This window comes from Mercurialis annua, linkage group LG2, assembly GCF_937616625.2.
Source record: "Mercurialis annua linkage group LG2, ddMerAnnu1.2, whole genome shotgun sequence".
In the NCBI taxonomy this organism is placed as follows: Eukaryota; Viridiplantae; Streptophyta; class Magnoliopsida; order Malpighiales; family Euphorbiaceae; genus Mercurialis; species Mercurialis annua.
In genome coordinates this window covers 31797901-31822854 of record NC_065571.1, presented here as the reverse complement: position 1 = coordinate 31822854, position 24954 = coordinate 31797901, and the positions used below count along the sequence as shown (strand labels likewise).

Genomic DNA, 24954 nt, shown 5'->3' with positions numbered 1-24954 from the left:
TTTTTAGCGATTTAAGCCTAACGTTTGCAAACATTACGAAACTAAACCAAACGATTAGAACATTACGAAACAAAACCAAACGTTTCACATTTTTATTAAATTTAAGCCAAATCTTTACAAACGTTATGAAACAAAACCAAACATTTCACCTTTTTAGCAATTTAAGCCTAACGTTGATGTAATATCCCGTAAAAAATTTAATTTATTTTTCGATAATTTTCCGTTGGTTTTCAGATCGTGTTTGGTATCGTGATTCGATTCATATTAAGTTGGTATTATTAAACCTTAAAAGAAAAAGAAAAAAAATAAAAAGCAAAAGCAAAATGAAGTTTAAATGAAATATGAACCATGCATGAAACCCATGCATTCACGTTGTCCCTCTTTTCCTTTTAAAACATAATTAGCCCATGTCCTTTTTAACATAAAAGGCCCATGAATATTATGCTTCAATTGTGAAGCAGAATCCTAAAAGAACAGTAGCAGATATAGCTACGTCTTTTGTTGGCCATTTTTCGTTTTCCTCCCTCACCCGTGTTAGATGTTGCTGCCATCACGTTTCTCTTTTTTTAACCTAATATTTTTCCTCATCATTTAACCAAACTCAGCCGCCATCACTCCTTGGACAAAGAACCGAAACTTCATCATCATCAACCTTCATTCGTTCCTGGTAAGTAGTCCTCTAAGCTTCTTCATTGTACGATATCGTAAATTTACGGTTCTTGATTCTAGCTCATTGTTTTAGCTTCTAATCCGAAAGTTCTTCGACGATTCACATCGACTCGACGTTCTCTTCGATCCCTACGTTTCGGAATCACATACAGTACGTAAAATTTCCCCCGTTTGTCGCCGTTTCGATGTCGGTTTGTTCTTGCGTTTACTGCCGTTCCTTTGGTTTTGATTTGGTTGCCTTAATCGATTTCTTGTAACCTATGATAAGTAGAATGATCATTCCATTAATAAGTTTAATTGTTCGTCGTATTCCTACCGTTTCGATTCCCCGTTTTATCGAAATGTTGATTACCGCCGTGAATAGTTTCTATCTTAGGTTCTTGTTTTGATCATGTTAAGATTTTGATGTTGCAAGTTTATGTGTATATGTGTTAAAGGAATCATGCTTCTAGGTTAATTGTTGGTTTCTTGGTGATTCATGGAGTGAATTTATAACTTGGGATTCATGGAATTATTAATGGCGGGGAAGGATTTCTATTTGAATGTAGAAGATGGTCTTTTGGCCAAAATAGTCACCAAATAAGTTATTTGAAATCAATTAAATCCCTAGCTAAGTTTTCATTCAATAATAACTTTTCTAATGTTTCAATTTAAGAATTACCACTTGAATACGATAATTATTTTAATAATCTAAATTTATATAATTACTCGGGTAATTATATTTAATTTCGATTAAAATGTCAATTTTGGCTAAATTACAATTTAGCCCCTAAAAGTTTCTAAAAGCTTATTTAAGTTAAGTTTTATCTTTTAGACTTCTAATTGATTTATAATTTAACAAATTAAGAATGGGAAGTTAATTTGATTTTTTTAATATCTAATTGGCTAAAGTACAATTTAGTCCCTAAGTGGCTAAAGTATAATTTAGTCCCTAAGTGGCTAAAATACAATTTAGTCCCTAAACTTTATAAGACTTATTTGATCAAGTTTTCGGGTTGTAACTTAGGTTACTTAATTTTTGAGATATTGAATTCCACTTTAAAATGGATAATTATTTTATTAAAGTATTTTAAGTTATAAACTTGGGTTTATAAATTTAATAAGTTTTATTTGGGTTAGACTGTGGTCGCCCGACAAGTGGGAAGAAGCTTGGTAGTTTTAAATAACTCGGCTGACTCACTAATATGGATTTTAACTCGGATTTATTTAATTATTTTATGTACCATTTTAAATATGTTTATATGATTTGTACTTTATAACTTGGGTTATATTTGGAATGCATATAATATAAGTGTTTATTAAATGTGACTTGGTTTTGCGTTGTGCTAGTCCTATGTGGTGTCTAGTACTCTTTAGAGTTAGGGTCTGATTTTAATTATGATTTTAATATTTTATTTAGACCCGTCGACTGTTCGTACTTCAGAGGCGAACCAGAGTTAGGTGCTTGTCAGGATCACGTGGATTTAGCAAGCAGTGAGTTTATATCTCTATTTACCTCTTTATTAAGCAATTATTATATTTTGTATATATATATATATATATATATATATATATGTATAAACAGCTTTTAAACTGTTTTCGGCATTGTGGATTTGATTTGGAACGTGCTACTCGATGGGCATCATCGGTACTGCGTGCTCACCGGAAATGATTATGGTATTGAGGTAGGTTTGAGATACGTCTCACCTTAGTGAGGGCACCGGTGGAAGATACATCTCCTGGGCTCACTATTTATTAAGTGATAGTCGGGGGTCGGTTATTGAGATACGTCTCACCGACACGACAATGGATTTAGAATTATGGTTTAGGGTTTCATTGATAATCCATAATAAAAATGTTTTATGAAACGTTTTAAAGGTTTTAAACTTAATAAATGTAAATGGTTATATAAACTCTACTCAGTAAATCTGACCCCGTTGTTTTCCCAAATTTTCCAGGTTTGTGATTTGAGCATTTGGTCGATCTCCGTTTCTTCATTCTCGGAGGTTCTTTATTTATTTCAGAAATAAAGTGTCGAACTATTTTAAACTCTTAGACCGCAGTAGTAGTTTCATATTATTCATGTCTTAGTCTTACGTTTATAGTTTTGACTATTGTTTGTTTGATTGATCCAGCTATTACTTTATCGCTTTTGGCATGATTACAGTGTTTATGGTATTTATATTATATTGCCATACTGTTGGAGATTATTCTGAGATAAGTGTACTTTAAATATATATATTGCTTATTGTACTGCTAGACTAGGCTGAAGTCTTGGTTGCCCCCGAGCATGTGGTTTTATGCAGGTACATTGTTTTAAACGTTATAATTTGGTTATCCGCAAGGCTAGCTACGGGTTTTGGTACAACCATACCCATACCCTAGCGCCGGTCACGATTCATGAAATTGGGTCGTGACAGTTGACAAACGTTACGAAACAAATCCAAACATTTCTGCAATTTAGCGATTTAAGCCAAACGTTTACAACGTTACGAAACAAATCCAAATATTTCACCGTTTTAGCGATTTATGCAAAACGTTTACAAGCGTTTTAAAACAAATCCAAACGTTTTTCATTTTTAGAAATTGAAGCCAAACGTTTATAAACGTTATGAAAAAATCCAAAAGTTTCACCTTTTTAGCGATTTAAGCCAAACGTATACAAACGTTACGAAATTAATCCAAACGTTTCACGTTTTTAGCGATTTAAGCCAAATGTTTACAAAGGTTATGAAACAAATCCAAATGCTTCTTCACAAAGGTTACGAAACAAATCCAAACCTTTCACCTTTTTAGCGATTTATGCCAAACGTTTACAAACGTTACGAATCAAATCCAAACGTTTCCCCTTTTTATCGACTGAAGCCAAACGTTTTCAAACGTTAAAAAAAATCCAAATGTTTCACCATTTTAGCGATTTAAGAAAATCGTGTACAAACGTTACGAAACAAATCGAAATGGTTCACCTTTTTAGAGATTTAATCCAAACGTTTACAATGGTTAAGAAACAAATCCAAACGTTTCCCCTTTTTAACAATTTAAGCCAAACGTTTAAAAATGTTACGAAACAAATCCAAACGTTTCACCTTTTTAGCGATTTAAGCCAAACGTTTACAAAATGTTACGAAACAAATCGAAACGTTTTGCCTTTTTAGCAATTTACGCCAAACCTTTACAAACGTTACGAAACAAATCCAAACGTTTGGCCTTTTTAGTTATTTAAACCAAACGTTTACAAACGTTATGAAAGAAAGATAAACAATTAAAGCATTACGAAACAAATCCAAACGTTTCACATTTTTAGCGATTTAAGCCAAACCATTACAAACGTTACGAACAAAACCAAGCGTTTCACTTTTTTTAGCAATTTAAGTTATATGTTAACAAATGCTACGAAACAAATCCAAGCTTTTCACCATTTTAGCAATTTAAGCTAAACGTTTACAAACGTTATGAAACAAATCCAAACGTTTCATCTTTTTATCGATTTAAGCCGAAAGTTTACAAACGTTACGAAACAAAATCAAACATTTCATCTTTTTAGCAAATTAAGCCAAATGTTTACAAATATTACGAAGCAAATCCAACTGTTTCACCTTTTTAGTGATTTAAGCCAAATGTTTACAAACATTACAAATCAAAACCAAACGTTTCACCTTTTTAGCTATTTAAGCCAAACGTTTACAAACGTTACGAAACAAATTCAAACGTTTCACGTTTTTAGCGATATAAGCCAAACGATACAATACAACACGAAACGTTTAAAACGTTACGAAACAAATACAAACATTTCACATTTTTAGCGATTTAAGCCACACCCTTACAAACGTTTAGAAACAAAACCAAACGTTTCACCTTTTTAGCAATATAAGCCAAACATTTACAAACGTTACGATACAAATCCAAGCGTTTCACCTTTTTAGCAATTTAAGGCAAACGTTAACTAATGTTCAGAAACAAATTCAAGCATTTCCCCTTTTTATTAATTTAAGCCAAACGTTTTCAAACGTTACGAAACAAATCCAAGCGTTTCACCTTTTTAGCAATTTAATCCAAACATATACAAACGTTACGAAACAAATCCAAACGTTTCATCTTTTTAGCGATATACGCCGAACGTTTACAAACTTTACAAAACAAAACCAAACATTTCACCTTTTTAGCAAATTAAACCAAACGTTTACAAACGTTTCCCCATTTTAGCCATATAAGCCAAACGTTTAAAACTTTACGAAAAAAATCCAAAAATTTCACCTTTTTAGCAAATTAAGCCAAACGTTTACAAACGTTTTCCCATTTTAGCGATTTAAGCCAAACGTTTAAGAGTTTACAAAACAAATCTAAACGTTTCACCTTTTTATCGATTGAAGCCAAACGTTTTCAAACGTTACGAAAAAAATCCAAATGTTTCACCTTTTTAGCGATTTAAGCAGAACTTGTACAACCGTTACGAAACAAATCCAAATGTTTCACCTTTTTCGCATTTGAAACCAAATGTTTACAAAGGTTACGAAACAAATCCAAATGTTTCACCTTTTTAGAAGTTTAAACCAAACTTTACGAAAAAAATCTAAGCGTTTCACCTTTTTAGAAATTTTAGTCAAACGTTTACAAACGTTACGAAACAAATCCAACCGTTTCACTTTTTTAGCGATTTAAGCCAAACATTTACAAATGTTACGAAACAAATCTAAATTTTTCACCTTTTTAGTGATTTAAGCCAAACGTGTACAAACGTTGCGAAGCAAATCCAAACGTCTAACCTTTTTAGCGATTTAAGCCAAACGTTTACAAAATTTACGAAACAAATTCAAGCGTTTCACCTTTTTAGCAATTTAATCCAAACGCTTACAGACGTTACGAAACAAATCCAAACTTTTCACCTTTTTAGCGATTAAAGCCAAACTTTTACAAACATTACAAACAAATCCAAAAGTTTCTCTTTTTTAGCAATTTAAGCAAAATGTTTACAAGCGTTACATAATTAATCCAAACGTTTCACCTTTTTAGCGATTTAAGCCAAACGTTTATAAACGTTACAAAATAAAACCAAACAATTAAAACATTACGAAACAAATCTAAATGTTTCACATTTTTAGCGATTTAAGTCAAACCTTTACAAACGTTACAAAACAAAACCAAGTGTTTCACCTTTTTAGCAATTTACGCCAAACCTTTACAAACGCTAAGAAAGAAATACAAGTGTTTCACCTTTTTAGCAATTTAAGCCAAACGTTTACAAACATTACGAAACAAATCCAAATATTTCATCTTTTTAGCGATTTAAGCTGAACGTTTACGAACGTTACGAAACAAATTCAAATCTTTCCCCATTTTAGCGATTTAAGCCAAACGTTTAAAATGTTAAGAAAAAAATCTAAAAATTTCACCATTTTAGCTATTTATGCCAAACATTTACAAACGTTACGAAATAAATCCCAACGTTTCGCCATTTTAGCAATTGAAACCAAACGTTTACAAACGTTACGGAAAAAATCAAAACGTTTCATCTTTTTACCGATTTAAGCCAAATGTGTTCAATGGTTACGAAACAAATCCAAACGTTTTACCTTTTTAGCTATTTAAGCCAAACGTTTACAAACGTTATGAAAAAAATCCAAAAGTTTCACCTTTTTAGCGATTTAAGCCAAACGTGTACAAATGTTACGAAATTAATCCAAACATTTCACGTTTTTAGCGATTTAAGCCAAACGTTTACAAAGGTTATGAAACAAATCCAAATGCTTCTTCACAAAGGTTACGACTTAAATCCAAACCTTTCACTTTTTTAGCGATTTAAGCCAAACGTGTAAAACTTTACGAAACAAATCCAAACATTTCACCTTTTTAGCGATTTATGCCAAACGTTTAAAAACGTTACGAATCAAATCCAAATGTTTTCCCTTTTTATCGATTGAAGCCAAACGTTTTCAAACGTTACAAAAAATCCAAATGTTTCACCTTTTTAGCGATTTAAGAAAATCGTGTACAAACATTACGAAACAAATCGAAATGGTTCACCTTTTTAGAGATTTAATCCAAACGTTTACAATGGCTAAGAAACAAATCCAAACGTTTCCCCTTTTTAACAATTTAAGGCAAATGTTTACGAACGTTACGATACAAATACAAACGTTTCACAATTCTAGCGATTTAAGCCGAACGTTTAAAAGGTTACGAAAGAAAATCAAACGATTAAAATTATACGAAACAAATCCAAACGTTTCACCTTTTTAGCAATTTAAGCCAAACTTTTACAAACGTTACGAAACAAATGCAAGCGTTTCACCTTTTTAGCGATTTAAGCCAAACGTTTACAAACGTTATGAAACAAATCCAAACGTGTCACCTTTTTAGCAATTCAAGCAAAAAGTTTACAAACGTTACGAAACGGATCTAAACGTTTCACCTTTTTAGCGATTTAAGCCAAGCTTTTACAAAGGTTATAAAACAAACCTAAATGTTTTACCTTTTTTAGCGATTTAAGCGAAACTTTTACAAAGGTTAGGAAACAAATCCAAATGTGTCAGTCTTTTTAGCAATTTAAGCCAAACGTTTCGAAACAAATCCAAAAGTTGAAAACGTTACGAAACAAATCCAAACGATTCACCTTTTTAGCGATTTAAGAAAACATTTGGATTTAAGAAAACCTTTTTAGCGAGTTAAAAAAACGTTACGAAACAAAATCAAACGTTTAAAACGTTACGAAACAAATCAAACGTTTCACCTTTTTAGCAATTTTGTTGGCGCAGCGGGAGGCGCGGGTCCGAATCGTATATTTCAATTCAAAATCGAAATTCCAACAATCCGGATCCTAAAGTTGATCATATCAACAACAAATGGATCGTCGTATCATTTATTAATTAAAGCACGCATCTAGGAATCGTAAGAAGAATACCTATGTCGATTCTCCAACGATTCTTGTAGTCCCGAAAGTACGGCGACCTCAAGCTCGTCCACACGAGTATGCGTCCGATTGAATCCTCGCCTTGAAGTAATCCTGCAAGAGTTCCTCTTGCCGAGCAACCCTAAGCTCAAACTCTCGCCGCGATCACTACCTTGCTCGGATGTATGAAAAACGTCGCCAAGTTTTTCCCGTGATTGATGAATACTTGAACTCCTTCAAGTGCTTTCTCTCTCTACAACTTTGTAGTGAGATGTGTGTTGTGTGGTCTAGTGAAATGAGCAAGGACATGCTCTATTTATAGGCTAGAGCATGTCATAAGAATGCAACACCTTGCATGCTAGGTGTCACACACCAAGCAAAGGTGTTGCCACCACATGACACCTTTCATGTGGTGACATCACATAGGTGACATCATATAAGTGATGTCATCATATGACATCACACATATGACATAGGCTTATCTCATTGCATCATCACCATGACATCATCATTCCATTAGCTTATGATTAATGATTTAAGTATCATTAATTACACTAATTAATTACTTAAACCTTTTAATCATAAAACTTGGTTAAAATATAATTAGGTTCCTACTAATTTATAACTCTTATAAATTAGTCCCTAATTAACTTGGACATAGTACAATTAGGTTCTTACTAATTTATAACTCTTACAAATTAGTCCTTAATTTGTACTTGTTTTTCATCTTAGATTAATTTCCGAGATATGCTAGTATCTATATGAAATCGATCTTTCGTAAACTCAATCGGTTGCACACTCTATTGTGTGTGACTAACTAGGTTCAGATCTATATGGCAACGAGAGTCATAAGAAACGCCTTTCTTATATTAAATAATTAAATCCCATTTAATTATTAATTCTAGTAGATCGAGAGTGACGTCTAGCAACATATCACGACCCCCAAAATAGAGATGAATGTTTCGATGCATTCTTTTTGAACCAATGTTCATAATTACCGTACACTCAAAATTCCCTTCATCTTAGATTCCAATCTCGACTAGTGTCACGGTTAAGTCAAACACTGTTTGTCTTGATCATATGACCTCATCTCTCAGTTCTAGTTCTTGATAAATATGACTTCCACTAGAAACAACTTTCTAAGTAAGTCATATACACCTGCGCAGGTTTTATCATCCATCAAGAACAATTCGAGATAGCATAGAATCTTGTCTCCGTTCATCCAGAGTGATGAATCCTTTCTAGGTTAAACCCCTATCTCCATATACAACTAATTAGAGCCAACACATCCCGCGGCCCTAGCTCATGAAAGATCTAGGGTTAAGGAGTATCAAACTCTAATCACCTATATACAAGATAGTGTCACCGCAAGTCAAAGGACATATGTACAATTATGAACTAGATGACATTAAATTGACTTTGATGAATTACCATGTATAAGTCATCTAGCGTCACTTGTTCGACTCACTCAACACCTTGAGTGTCCACATGTTTATTCTGATCCCCATCAAGTAGTATGAGACTCACTACTTCCTATAATTAGTAACTCTTTACTAATCATGAGAATAAACAGAGGTGACGATCTTTCCGGGATAATGCGATGCCCTTATTCGTAGGACCCCATCGATCGTGAACGATTATTTAGATCACTTGTATAATAGAATCTGTCACTCATATTCTTAACACCTTAAGAATAGATTCTATCACAATGTGATTAGGACAATACGTAATAAATGAACACTTAGTTGATGAGACACTTAGTTCAAATAGAACATATATATTTTTGCCATTGGGATTAGTTCTACAAATATACACGATTAAATGGCCCTAGGGCACATACTACTAACAATCTCCCACTTGCACTAGTGCCATTGACAACTATATCTAAGCCTCATCTTCACAAATGTAAATCTTAACGACTCTAAGTCATTTAAAACTTAATGACTCTAAGTCATGGGCTTTGTCAGTGGGTCAGCCGTGTTATTGGCTAATGCTATCTTTTAGAGAAATAATTTTCTCTTTCCAACAATTTCTTTAGATAATATGATAATGCCTTTCTTTATGTTCGGATAATTTGTGAGACCCGGTTTCTTTTGCTAGGGCAGTAGCACCATTGTGGTCGCAGAAAAGAGGAACTTTCGACTTAATGGAAGAAAACCGTACTTAGTTCAGTTATAAACTAATTTATCCAAATACCTTCTATTACGACATCTCATGTCATAATATACTCGGCTTCTATAATGGAGTATGAGTTGATTCTTACTTAGAACACTGCTAGCTCACTACTCCTTCATTATAGATAAATATGAATCTGGAGATAGACTCTCTATTATCCATATCTGATTATTAATCAGAATCTGTAAAACGGTCTACTTAAAAATCTCGTACTCCATTTGTTAATACCATATCTTTAGTTCTATAAAAGTACTTAAAGATGCCTTTAACAACCATCCAATGTTCTCAACATAGATTGGATTAAAACCGATTAGTCCCACTAACCGCATAGACATTTTATAGCTTTGTATGTGGCAACACATACCTCAGACTACCAATTGCTGAAGCTTATGGCATCTTTGCTAGATTGTTTCTTTCTTCATAAGTTTCAGAAGACATTCCCTTTGAAAGAAGAATTTTATGCCTAACTAGTATCAATCCTTCTTAGAACTTCCATATTGAACTACTTCAATATCTTTTCTAAGAAGAGCCTTCTGGAGAAACCATTTATTCTCTTAGATCTATCTCTATAGAGTCTAATACTGAGAATTTAGGCTACCTCTCCAAGGTCTTTGATGGAGTACGTATTAGATAAACCAAAGTTTTACAAAAGTAATCATTCCGATATTATTATTTAGTAGTAATAAGTTATCTACATGAAAGATCATGAAAGTGAGTCTTCTCCCACTAACCTTCTTGTAACCATTGGGTTTATCATTGTTTTTAATAAATTCGTAACTTCTTACGGATTTATCAAGACGATGAAACTCGAAGCTTTCTTTTCATCCACTAGGGATCATTTTAGCTTACACGTCTTGGAACCTTCTTCGGATTCAAAATCCTCGACTTGTTCCATATAGATATACTCCTTAATTTAACCATTAAGGAATGTGGTTCTTATATTCATATGTCTAACCATAAAATCTAAATGTGTAGCCTTGGTAAGAAAAATCTTGATGAACTTAAGCATGGCTACCCGCAATAAAGTGTATTCACAATACAACTTCTTGCCTCTAGCAAAACTCTTTTGCAACAAGCTTAGCTTTAAAGGTCTCCACCTTTCCATTAGTACCAATTTTACACTTGAAGATCCATTTAAACCTTATTGGTATAATACCTTTGGATGGATCGACTAGCTCCTAAAATTTGGTTTCTTTATATGGAATCCATTTCAGATTTTATTCCTTCAAACCAATTTTGAAGAATCTATATCACATATAGTTTCCTCATAAGTAGAGGGATCAACATTTGATCTTTTATTCCATGACTAAACAACTCTTGTTTATCATGTGGGAAAAACATATCTCTCCAGTGGACGAGATACTCTACTTAATCTTCGAGTTGTTAATGTAGATACATCTTTTACTAACTCCGGCTTTTAGTGGGTTTGATCAATCTTCATTGATTCATTATTTTGTTGGTAACTAGATGACTCCTCATCTAATTCTATATTCCTTTCTTAGTGTCCCTCTTGAATAAACGCTTTATTAAGAAAGACTACCACCGATAAACAACGATTGTTTGTTCGGTTCGAATATAGAAACAATATCCTAAACTGTCTTTAGGATATCCAACATAATCTTTCCATGATTGATTTTGATTCCAAATTTATCGGATATCAGTTACATGATATATTCCGAACACCCTCAAATCTTAACATCCTTAAGACTTTATTCCATACCATATCTCATAAGATATGTATGGAGCGGATTTAGTTGGAATTTAATTTAGAATTTTATTTGCGGTAAGAAGTGCTTGACCCTATAACGAGATGGATAAGTCAGTATATAGCTCATTCTTGATCGTATCATTTCCCACAATGTACGATACGTCCTTCTTGACAGACGCACCATTCAACCATGGTGTTCTCAAGGAGTAAGTTGAAAAATAATACCACATTCCTTTTAGGAACATACCGAATTCTGTACTCAAGTATTCTTCCCTTTTCGATCACATCGTAAAGTATGAATACCTTTTCCAATTTGGTTTTCTACTTGATTCTTGAAGTCATTTGAACATTTCAAAATCTTCATGTTTGTTCTTCATAAGACAAACTTAACTATATCGTGATAAATCATCGATGTAGAAAATGAAGTATAAGTATCTACCTTGGTCCGTTTCTTTAAACGTACCATATACATCACTATGTATGATCTCTTAAACGGCTTTAGCTCTACCTCTTTGTCCCACAAAGAATAATCAGGCCATGTTGCCTTTAAGATACGACTCACAAATCGGAAGAGATGCAAAATCTTGATTGCTCAAGATTCCCATCCTATCTAACTTGTTATGTCTATCTTTTGCAATATGTCCTAATTATAAATTCCAAAGTTGTTTAGAAATTTGATAACTTATGGTATTAATTTCCAAAACATCTTTTGCATTAAACATCTTTATTCAAGTCATAAAGAACATTTTGTACATATCCATAGCCAACTCCGTATTATCAAACATAATACTACAAACATCCTTTGTAAATAGAAAATCAACTACCAAATTTGTCATATAAATTCGGATATGATATTTCTATATATATTGGGTAAGTACAAAAAAACTTGTTTAAGTACAACTTATGTTTATTTAAGAAAATTGAAGTTGATCCTATAGCTCTTGTCGCAACGCTTGCGTCATTCCCGAGATTTAAGATTACTTCATCTTTTTCCTTTATTTCTCACTTTTACTAAATCCGTAAAAGATAAACAAATGTGAGAATTAACATCGGTATCCAATACCTAAGCTTTTAAATGAGCAATTGACATTGGAACATGAGATAGACACATTCTTAATGGAATTGTCGTTCCTCTCATCATTGCCCTTTAAGTATTCACAATACTTAATACAATTTCCATTTTAATGTCTTTTGTTTTGACAAAAGAAACAATTTCTTTTATTGACCAAACCGCCTTTTAAATATTCTAAATATTTCCGGCTATGACTTATACTGTCCTACATCTTAACAAACGAAAACACTTTTCTTTGTTAACCAATGTGCATTTCTTTTTCGCAATAGCCTTGGAGGCATCTAAATATCTTAATCAATAAAAAAAAATGGTTTTAAACCACTAGCCGATTACTATCGTGAATGTCACTTAAAAGGATTCTATTTAATCTTATTATCCCTTAGATAGCAAAGATCTCTAATTATTATTCGTGTTATTTTGTATATTTAACCATAATGATTTGGTCTTTATCAAAATGGTCTCCCACTATCTTTTTCGAATCCTACACTTCCAAAATAGGAAACGTGAATCTTTGTTGGAAAAGATTTCAAGCGGGTGATTGAGTTCTTATAGTCATTGATCTTTCCCTCAAGTACTTAATGCTATTCTTGGGATCAAAATGATATATAAGTGAACAATTACTTGTTCATCATATCTCATATGAGGTTCAATCATTTCCGGCTCCTAATGCTTTCACCCTCAAGTACTTAATGCTATTCTTAGGTTTCCACATTAGTTAAGTTTAACCCATTGAATCAACTAAGATGTATCGATTTGAATAATATACGACTCAGGTACGCCTAATTGCCTTTCTCGCCGTATATTATATCGACTACACCCGTAACATCTCATGCTTAACAATAAACTCAACAATATCTCTTGACGATATCATCTCACCCCTATGTATCCATAGCCGACAAGATGATAACTCAAAGCGTGTTAGTTTATTGCTCCAATGGAGAGCCATTGATAAACAATTTAATGATTAATCAATATAAACTTAATCTTTTAACTTTTAGGAAGATTTCTTAGGGTTTTAAGTTATTCAGGTCTCACTAAACACACAATACATTTTAGCATGCATCTCATACATATTAAAGCTAAAATTAATCATGCAATCACACATGTATGATCATGGACTTTCTAGGTCTCATTCTTTAGCCACAAAAGAATGAGCAAACTATTACATATCTCGGAAATGATTCTCTAATCATTCATTATGTAATATCTGCTTTCTTTAGGTATAGAGGAATCGTCCTAGAACCTCCGAAAGCCTCAACCGATCGCTGATCCTCGAAATAAAAATTTATTTTTATTTTACGTTTTTTTTTTTTTTTTTTTTTTTTTCGAGTCGGAAACTTTTTCCCGGGTGTAAAACCCCTTTTTCAGCATTTCGGTTTTTACAGAAAAAAAATATTTTTTTTTTCTTTTCGGGTTTTTTTTTTTTTCGGGTTTCGCTTTTTCCGCATATTCCGTTGATGACAACATAATGCACAAGCGAATCACGTATTGTGTTAAATGATCACATTAGAAAAATTCCCAGGATAGATTGGAGGGTCACGAGCGGACCACTTAAGTACCAATCTCCTAGACAGAATTTATTCAAATGTAATTAATATCACAATAGCGTTTGTTCATCTTGAAAAAAAAATCCCTCGGAATTATAAATTACATGCCCAATAATAATTCCTAAGTCCATGATTATTTATACATTTATTCAATCGTAAAGCGTTAATACTCGATGATACGGTGGCTCTGATACCACTGTTGGCTCCCAGCCAATAGTGAGGTTGTGGACCAATATGGACTCGATCCTATCTCATAGGGTGACATCCATATGTACCTATCAAAGCACGCATCTCATACGCTCTAGGGTGGAGAGCCTCACTTCGTCACACGATCATGAGTGAGAGTTCCCTAGAATCGGATAATCGACACATCTCCATGTGTTGCATCTCCATGCACATTATCCTTTGCTCCGATACCACTGTTGGCGCAGCGGGAGGCGCGGGTCCGAATCGTATATTTCAATTCAAAATCGAAATTCCAACAATCCGGATCCTAAAGTTGATCATATCAACAACAAATGGATCGTCGTATCATTTATTAATTAAAGCACGCATCTAGGAATCGTAAGAAGAATACCTATGTCGATTCTCCAACGATTCTTGTAGTCCCGAAAGTACGGCGACCTCAAGCTCGTCCACACGAGTATGCGTCCGATTGAATCCTCGCCTTGAAGTAATCCTGCAAGAGTTCCTCTTGCCGAGCAACCCTAAGCTCAAACTCTCGCCGCGATCACTACCTTGCTCGGATGTATGAAAAACGTCGCCAAGTTTTTCCCGTGATTGATGAATACTTGAACTCTTTCAAGTGCTTTCTCTCTCTACAACTTTGTAGTGAGATGTGTGTTGTGTGGTCTAGTGAAATGAGCAAGGACATGCTCTATTTATAGGCTAGAGCATGTCATAAGAATGCAACACCTTGCATGCTAGGTGTCACACACCAAGCAAAGGTGTTGCCACCACATGACACCTTTCATGTGGTGACATCACATAGGTGACATCATATAAGTGATGTCATCATATGACATCACACATATGACATAGGCTTATCTCATTGCATCATCACCATGACATCATCATTCCATTAGCTTATGATTAATGATTTAAGTATCATTAATTACACTAATTAATTACTTAAACCTTTTAATCATAAAACTTGGTTAAAATATAATTAGGTTCCTACTAATTTATAACTCTTATAAATTAGTCCCTAATTAACTTGGACATAGTACAATTAGGTTCTTACTAATTTATAACTCTTACAAATTAGTCCTTAATTTGTACTTGTTTTTCATCTTAGATTAATTTCCGAGATATGCTAGTATCTATATGAAATCGATCTTTCGTAAACTCAATCGGTTGCACACTCTATTGTGTGTGACTAACTAGGTTCAGATCTATATGGCAACGAGAGTCATAAGAAACGCCTTTCTTATATTAAATAATTAAATCCCATTTAATTATTAATTCTAGTAGATCGAGAGTGACGTCTAGCAACATATCACGACCCCCAAAATAGAGATGAATGTTTCGATGCATTCTTTTTGAACCAATGTTCATAATTACCGTACACTCAAAATTCCCTTCATCTTAGATTCCAATCTCGACTAGTGTCACGGTTAAGTCAAACACTGTTTGTCTTGATCATATGACCTCATCTCTCAGTTCTAGTTCTTGATAAATATGACTTCCACTAGAAACAACTTTCTAAGTAAGTCATATACACCTGCGCAGGTTTTATCATCCATCAAGAACAATTCGAGATAGCATAGAATCTTGTCTCCGTTCATCCAGAGTGATGAATCCTTTCTAGGTTAAACCCCTATCTCCATATACAACTAATTATAGCCAACACATCCCGCGGCCCTAGCTCATGAAAGATCTAGGGTTAAGGAGTATCAAACTCTAATCACCTATATACAAGATAGTGTCACCGCAAGTCAAAGGACATATGTACAATTATGAACTAGATGACATTAAATTGACTTTGATGAATTACCATGTATAAGTCATCTAGCGTCACTTGTTCGACTCACTCAACACCTTGAGTGTCCACATGTTTATTCTGATCCCCATCAAGTAGTATGAGACTCACTACTTCCTATAATTAGTAACTCTTTACTAATCATGAGAATAAACAGAGGTGACGATCTTTCCGGGATAATGCGATGCCCTTATTCGTAGGACCCCATCGATCGTGAACGATTATTTAGATCACTTGTATAATAGAATCTGTCACTCATATTCTTAACACCTTAAGAATAGATTCTATCACAATGTGATTAGGACAATACGTAATAAATGAACACTTAGTTGATGAGACACTTAGTTCAAATAGAACATATATATTTTTGCCATTGGGATTAGTTCTACAAATATACACGATTAAATGGCCCTAGGGCACATACTACTAACAAATTTAAGCTAAACATTTACAAGCGTTACGAAACAAATCCAAGCGTTTCACCTTTTAGCGATTTAAACCAAACGTTTACAAACGTTACGAAAATTTAAATGTTTCACCTTTTTACCGATATCAGCCAACGTTACGAAACAAATGCAAAGTTTCACCTTTTTAGCGATTTAAGCCAAACGTTTACAAACGTGACGAAACAAATTTAAACGTTTCCCCTTTTTAGCGAATTAAGGCAAACATTTACAAACGTTACGAAACAAATCTAAACGTTTTGCCTTTTTAGCAATTTAAGCCAAACGTATACAAACGTTACGAAACAAATCCAAGTGCTTCACCTTTTTAGGAATTTAAGACAAACATTTACTAATGTTCCGAAACAAATTCAAGTGTTTCACCTTTTTAGTAATTGAAGCCAAACATTTACAAACGTTGCGAAACAAATCCAAGCATTTCACCTTTTTAGCAACAAACGTTACGAAACAAATCCAAACGTTTCATCTTTTTAGCGATTTAAGACGAACGTTTACAAACGTTACGAAACAAAACCAAACATTTCACCTTTTTAGCAAATTAAGCCAAACGTTTACAAACATTAAGAAGCAAATCCAAATGTTTCACCTTTTTAAAGATTTAAGCCAAACGTTTACAAACATTACAAATCAAAACCAAACGTTTCCCCTTTTTAGAGATTTAAGCCAAACGTTTACAAAATGTTACGAAACAATTCCAAACGTTTCGCCTTTTTAGCAATTTAGGCCAAACCTTTACAAACGTTACGAAACAAATCCAAACGTTTGCCCTTTTTAGTGATTTAAGCCAAACGTTTTCAAACGTTATGAAACAAAGCTAAACAATTAAAGCATTACGAAACAAATCCAAACGTTTCACATTTTTAGCGATTTAAGCCAAACCTTTACAAACGTTACGAAACAAATCCAAACGTCTAACCTTTTTAGCGATTTAAGCCAAATGTTTACAAAGGCTATTAAACAAATCAAAATGTTTCACCTTTTTAGAAAATTAAGCCAAAAGTAAATTAACTTTACGAAACAAATCCAAGTGTTTCACCTTTTTGGCAATTTACGCCAAAGTTTACATACATTACGAAACAAATCCAAGTGTTTCACCTTTTTAGCAATTTAAGCCATACGTTTAGAAACGTTCCGAAACAAATTCAAATGTTTCACCTTTTTAGCGATTTAAGCCAAACGTTTATAAATGTTACGAAACAAATCCAAATGTTTCACCTTTTTAGCAATTGAAGCCAAACGTTTACAAACAAACAAAATCCAAACGTTACATCTTTTTAGCGATTTAAGCCAAACCTGTACAAACGTTACAAAACAAATCCAAACGTCTAACCTTTTTAGCGATTTAAGCCAAATGTTTACAAAGGTTATTAAACAAATTAAAATGTTTCACCTTTTTAGAAAATTAAGCCAAAAGTAAATTAACTTTACGAAACAAATCCAAGTGTTTCACCTTTTTGGCAATTTACGCCAAAGTTTACATACATTACGAAACAAATCCAAGTGTTTCACCTTTTTAGCAATTTAAGCCATACGTTTAGAAACGTTCCGAAACAAATTCAAACGTTTCACCTTTTTAGCGATTTAAGCCAAACTTTAACAAATGTTACGAAACAAATCCAAATGTTTCACCTTTTTAGCGATTTAAGCCAAACGTTTACAAAAGTTATGAAACAAATCCAAGCGTTTCACCTTTTTAGAAATTTAAGGCAAACGTTTACAAACGTTACGAAACAAAACCAAATGTTTCACTTTTTTAGCGATTTAAGCCAAACGTTTACAAGCGTTAGAAAAACAAAACCAAACTTTTAAAACGTTACGAAACAAATCCAAACATTTACAAACGTTACAAAACAACACCAAACATTTCCCCATTTTAGCGATTTAAGCCAAACATATATAAACATTACGAAACAAAACCAAACGTTTATAAACATTTTGAAACAAATCCAAACATTTTCCATTTTTTTTGATTTAAGTCACACTTGTACAAACTTTACAAAACAAATCCAAATGTTTCACCTTTTAGTGATTGAAGCCAAACGTTTACAAACTTTACGAAACAAATCCAAACGTTTTGAAACAAATCCAAACGTTCAAAACGTTACGAAACAAACCCAACCATTTCATCTTTTTAGCGATTATAGCCGAACGTTTAAAAAGTTACGAAACAAAACCAAACGTTTCACCTTTTAAGCAATTTAAGCCAAACGTTTACAAACGTTACGAAACAAATTTAAACGTTTCACCTTTTTAGCGATTTAAGCCAAACGTTTAAAAACGTTACGAAACAAATCCAAGCGTTTCAACTTTTTAGCAATTTAAGCCAAACGTTTACAAACATTACGAAACAAATCCAAGCCTTTCACCTTTTTAGCAATTTAAACCAAACGTTTAAAATACTACGAAACAAATTCAACTATTTCACATTTATAGCAATTTAAGCCAAACGTTTACAAATATTACGAAACAAATCTAAACGTTTCACTATTTTAGTGATTTAAGCCAAACGTTTACAAACGTTAAAAAACAAATCCTAACGTTTCACCTTTTTAGTGATTTAAGCCGAACATTTGCAAACTTTACGAAACAAAACCAAACGTTTCACCTTTTTTGCAATTTAAGCCAAACATCTTCAAACGTTACGGAACAAATCCAAACGTTTAACCTTTTAAGCGATTTAAGCCACACGTTTACAAACGTTATGAAACAAATCCAAACGTTTCATCTTTTTATCGATTTAAGCCGAACGTTCACAAACGTTACGAAACAAAACCAAACATTTCACCTTTTTAGCAAATTAAGCCAAACATTTACAATGATTACGAAGCAAATCCAAATGTTTCCCCTATTTAGCGATTTAAGCCAAACGTTTACAAACATTAGAAATCAAAACCAAACGTTTCACCTTTTTATCTATTTAAGCCAAACGTTTACAAACGTTACGAAACAAATTCAAACGTTGCACCTTTTTAGCGATATAAGCCAAACGATACAAAACAACACGAAACGTTTAAAACGTTACGAAACAAATACAAACATTTCACAGTTTTAGCGATTTAAGCCACACCCTTTCAAACGTTTAGAAACAAAACCAAACGTTTCACCTTTTTAGCAATTTAAGCCAAACGTTTACAAACGTTACAAAACAAATCCAAGCGTTTCACCTTTTTAGCAATTTAAGGCCAAACGTTTACAAAATGTTACGAAACAAATCGAAACGTTTCGCCTTTTTAGCAATTTAGGCCAAACCTTTACAAACGTTACGAAACAAATACAAACGTTTGCCCTTTTTAGTGATTTAAGCCAAACGTTTACAAACGTTATGAAACAAAGCTAAACAATTAAAGCACTACGAAACAAATCCAAACGTTTCACATTTTTAGCGATTTAAGCCAAACCTTTAAAAACGTTACAAACAAAACCAAGCGTTTCACCTTTTTAGCAATTTAAGTTATGTGTTAACAAATGCTACGAAACCAATCCAAGCTTTTCACCATTTTAGCAATTTAAGCTAAACGTTTACAAACGTTATGAAACAATCCAAGCTTTTCACTTTTTTAGCGATTTATGCCAAACGTTTCCAAATGTTACGAAACAAATCCAAACGTTTCACCTTTTTAGCAATTGAAGCCAAACGTTTACAAACAAACAAAATCCAAACGTTACACCTTTTTAGCGATTTAAGCCAAACCAGTACAAACGTTACAAAACAAATCCAAACGTCTAACCTTTTTAGCGATATAAGTCAAATTTTTACAAAGGTTATTAAACAAATCAAAATGTTTCCCCTTTTTAGAAATTTAAGCCAAAAGTCTATTAATGTTACGAAACAAATCCAAGTGTTTCACCTTTTTAGCAATTTAAGCCAAAGTTTACATACATTACGAAACAAATCCAAGTGTTTCACCTTTTTAGCAATTTAAGCCAAACGTTTAGAAAAGTTACGAAACAAATTCAAACGTTTCACCTTTTTAGCGATTTAAGCCAAACGTTTACAAATGTTACGAAACAAGTCCAAATGTTTCACCTTTTTAGCGATTTAAGCCAAACATTTACAAAAGTTATGAAACAAATCCAAGAATTTCACCTTTTTAGCAATTTAAGCCAAACGTTTACAAACGTTACGAAACAAAACCAAATGTTTCACTTTTTTAGCGATTTAAGCCAAACGTTTACAAGCGTTACGAAAACAACACCAAACATTTCCCCATTTTAGCGATTTAAGCCAAATATATATAAACATTACGAAACAAAACCAAACGTTTATAAACATTTTGAAACAAATCCAAACATTTTCCATTTTTATTGATTTAAGTCAAACTTGTACAAACATTACAAAACAAATCCAAACGTTTCACCTTTTAGTGATTGAAGCCAAACGTTTACAAACTTTACGAAACAAATCCAAAAGTTTTGAAACAAATCCAAACGTTCAAAACGTTACGAAACAAACCCAACCATTTCATCTTTTTAGCGATTATAGCCGAACGTTTAAAAAGTTACGAAACAAAACCAAACGTTTCACCTTTTAAGCAATTTAAGCCAAACGTTTACAAACGTTGCGAAACAAATTTAAACATTTCACCTTTTTAGCGATTTAAGCCAAACGTTTAAAAACGTTACGAAACAAATCCAAGTGTTTCAACTTTTTAGCAATTTAAGCCAAACGTTTACAAACATTACGAAACAAATCCAAGCCTTTCACCTTTTTAGCAATTTAAACCAAACGTTTAAAATACTACGAAACAAATTCAACTGTTTCACGTTTATAGCAATTTAAGCCAAACGTTTACAAACGTTACGAAACAAATCTAAACGTTTCACTATTTTAGTGATTTAAGCCAAACATTTACAAACGTTACAAAACAAATCCTAACGTTTCACCTTTTTAGTGATTTAAGCCGAACGTTTGCAAACGTTACGAAACAAAACCAAACGTTTCACCTTTTTTGCAATTTAAGCCAAACGTCTTCAAACGTTACGGAACAAATCCAAACGTTTCACCTTTTAAGCGATTTAAGCCACACGTTTACAAATGTTAAGAAACAAATCCAAACATTTCACATTTTTAGCGATTTAAGCCAAAAGTTCACAAACGTTACGAAACAAATCCAAATGTTTCACCTTTTTAGCGATTTAAGCCAAACGTTTACAAAGGTTACGAAACAAATTCAAACGTGTCACCTTTTTAGAAATTTAATCAAAACATTTACAAACGTTACGAAACAGACCCAAACGTTTCACCTTTTGAGCGATTTAAGCCAAACATTTACAAAGGTTATGAAACAAAACCAAAAGTTTCACCTTTTTAGAGATTTAAGCCAAATGTTTACAAAGGTTACGAAGAAAATCACAACGTTTCACTTTTTTTTAGCAATTTAAGCCAAATGTTTACAAACTTTACGAAACAAATCCAAACGTTTCACCTTTTTAACGATTTAAGCAAAACATTTCCCTTTTTTAGCAATTTAAGTCAAACGTTTACAAACGTTACGATACAAATACAAACGTTTCACAATTTTAGCGATTTAAGCCGATCGTTTAAAAGGTTACGAAAGAAAATCAAACGTTTAAAATTATACGAAACAAATCCAAACGTTTCACCTTTTTATCAATTTAAGCCAAACGTTTACAAATGTTACGAAACAAATGCAAGCGTTTCACCTTTTTAGCGATTTAAGCCAAACGTTATGAAATTTCAAACGTTTCACCTTTTTAGCGATTTATGCCAAACGTTTACAAATGTTTCAAAACAAATCCAAACTTTTTACCTTTTTTTATCAATTTAAGCCAAACGTTTACAAACGTTACGAAACAAATCCAAATATAAATGTTTCACCTTTTTAGCGATTTAAGCAAAAAGTTTAAAAAACGTTACGAAACAAATCTAAACGTTTCACCTTTTTAGCGAATTAAGGCAAACATTTAAAAACGTTACGAAACAAATCTAAACGTTTCGCCTTTTTAGCAATTTAAGCCCAAACGTACACAAACGTTACGAAACAAATCCAAGCGCTTCACCTTTTTAGCAATTTAAGACAAACGTTTACTAATGTTCCGAAACAAATTCAAGCGTTACACCTTTTTAGTAATTGAAGCCAAACATTTACAAACGTTACGAAACAAATCCAAGCATTTCACCTTTTTAGCAACAAACGTTTACAAACGTTACGAAACAAAACCAATCATTTCACCTTTTTAGCAAATTAAGCCAAACGTTTACAAACATTAAGAAGAAAATCCAAATGTTTCGCCTTTTTAGAGATTTAAGCCAAACGTTTACAAACATTACAAATCAAAACCAAACGTTTCACCTTTTTAGCGATTTAAGCCAAACGTTTACAAACGTTACGAAACAAATCCAAACGTTTCACCTTTTTAGCGATTTAAGCTAAACGATACTAAACAACACCAAACGTTTAAAACGTTACGAAACAAATCCAAACATTTTATATTTTTAGCGATTTCAGCCACACCCTTACAAACGTTTAGAAATAAAACCAAGCGTTTCACCTTTTTAGCAATTTAAGCAAAAGTTTACAAACGTTACGAAACAAATCCAAGAGTTTCACCTATTTAGCAATTTAAGCCAAACATTTACAAACGTTACGAAACAAATCAAAACGTTTTATCTTTTTAGCGATATACGCCGAACGTTTACAAACTTTACAAAACAAAACCAAACATTTCACCTTTTTAGCAAATTAATCCAAACGTTTACAAACGTTTCCCCATTTTAGCCATTTAAGCCAAACATTTAAGACTTTACGAAACAAATCCAAACATTTCACCTTTTTAGCAAATTAAGCCAAACGTTTACAAACGTTTCCCCATTTTAGCGATTTAAGACAAACGTTTAAAACTTTACAGAACAAATCCAAACGTTTCACCTTTTTATCGATTGAAGCCAAACGTTTTCAAACGTTACGAAAAGAATCCAAATGTTTCATTTTTTTAGCGATTTAAGCAGAACTTGTACAACTGTTACGAAAGAAATCCAAACGTTTCACCCTTTTCGCAATTTATGCTAAACGTTTACAAAGGTTAAGAAACAAATCCAAATGTTTCACCTTTTTAGCAATTTAAACCAAACGTTTACAAATGTTACGAAACAAATTCAAGCATTTCACCTTTTTAGAAATTTAAGACAAATGTTTACAAACTTTACGAAACAAATCCAAGCGTTTCACTTTTTTAGCAATTTATGCCAAACGTTTACAAACGTTACGAAACAAATCCAACCGTTTCACTTTTTCAGCGATTTAAGCCAAACATTTACAAATGTTACAAAACAAATCCAAACATTTCACCTTTTTAGTGATTTAAGTCAAACGTGTACAAACTTTGCGAAGCAAATCCAAACGTTTAACCTTTTTAGTGATTTAAGCCAAACGTTTACAAAGGTTATGAAACAAATTCAAGCGTTTCACCTTTTTAGCAATTTAATCCAAACGCTTACAGACGTTACGAAACAAATCCAAACTTTTCACTTTTTAGCGATTTAAGCCAAACGTTTACAAATATTACGAAACAAATCCAAACATTTCACCTTTTTAGCGATTTTAGCCAAACGTTTACAAAATGTTACGAAACAAATCCAAACGTTTCTCCTTTTTAGCAATTTAAGCAAAATGTTTACAAGCGTTACATAATTAATCCAAACGTTTCACCTTTTTAGCGATTTAAGCCAAACGTTTACAAACGTTACGAAATAAAACCAACCGATTAAAACATTACGAAACAAATCTAAACGTTTCACATTTTTAGCGATTTAAGCCAAACCTTTACAAACGTTATAAAATAAAACCAAGTGTTTCACCTTTTTAGTAATTTATAACAAACCTTTACAAATGCTAAGAAAGAAATCCAAGCGTTTCACCTTTTTAGCAATTTAAGCCAAACGTTTACAAACATTACGAAACAAATCCAAATGTTTCATCTTTTTAGCGATTTAAGCCGAACGTTTTCGAACGTTACAAAACAAATTCAAATCTTTCCCCATTTTAGGGATTTAAGCCAAACGTTTAAAACGTTACGAAACAAATCTAAACATTTCACCGTTTTAGCTATTTATGCCAAACGTTTACAAACGTTACGAAATAAATCCCAACGTTTCGCCAGTTTAGCAATTGAAACTACGAAAAAATTCAAAACGTTTCATCTTTTTAGCGATTTAAGACAAATGTGTTCAAACGTTATGAAACAAATCCAAACGTTTTACCTTTTTAGCGATTTCAGCCAAACGTAACAAAGGATATGAAACAAATCCAAATGTTTCACCTTTTTAACGATTTATGCGAAACGTTTACAAAAATTACGAAACAAATCCAAGCGTTTCACCTTTATAGCAAATTAAGCCAAACGTTTACAAATGTTACGAAACAAAACCAAGCGTTTCACCTTTTTAGCAATTTAAGCCGAACGTTTACAAACGTTACGAAAAAAAATCCAAACGCTTCACCCTTTTAGCGGT

At 32.8% G+C, this 24954-nt stretch overlaps 1 long non-coding RNA gene across 1 annotated transcript; it reads left to right on the top strand.

Annotated features, from left to right (window-relative positions):
- Positions 1-1970: 1970 nt before the first annotated feature.
- LOC126666909 (uncharacterized) lies at positions 1971-2731 on the top strand. The gene is made up of 2 exons (XR_007638010.1): positions 1971-2142; positions 2607-2731. It is a non-coding gene; the product is annotated as an uncharacterized LOC126666909 (long non-coding RNA).
- Positions 2732-24954: the final 22223 nt, after the last annotated feature.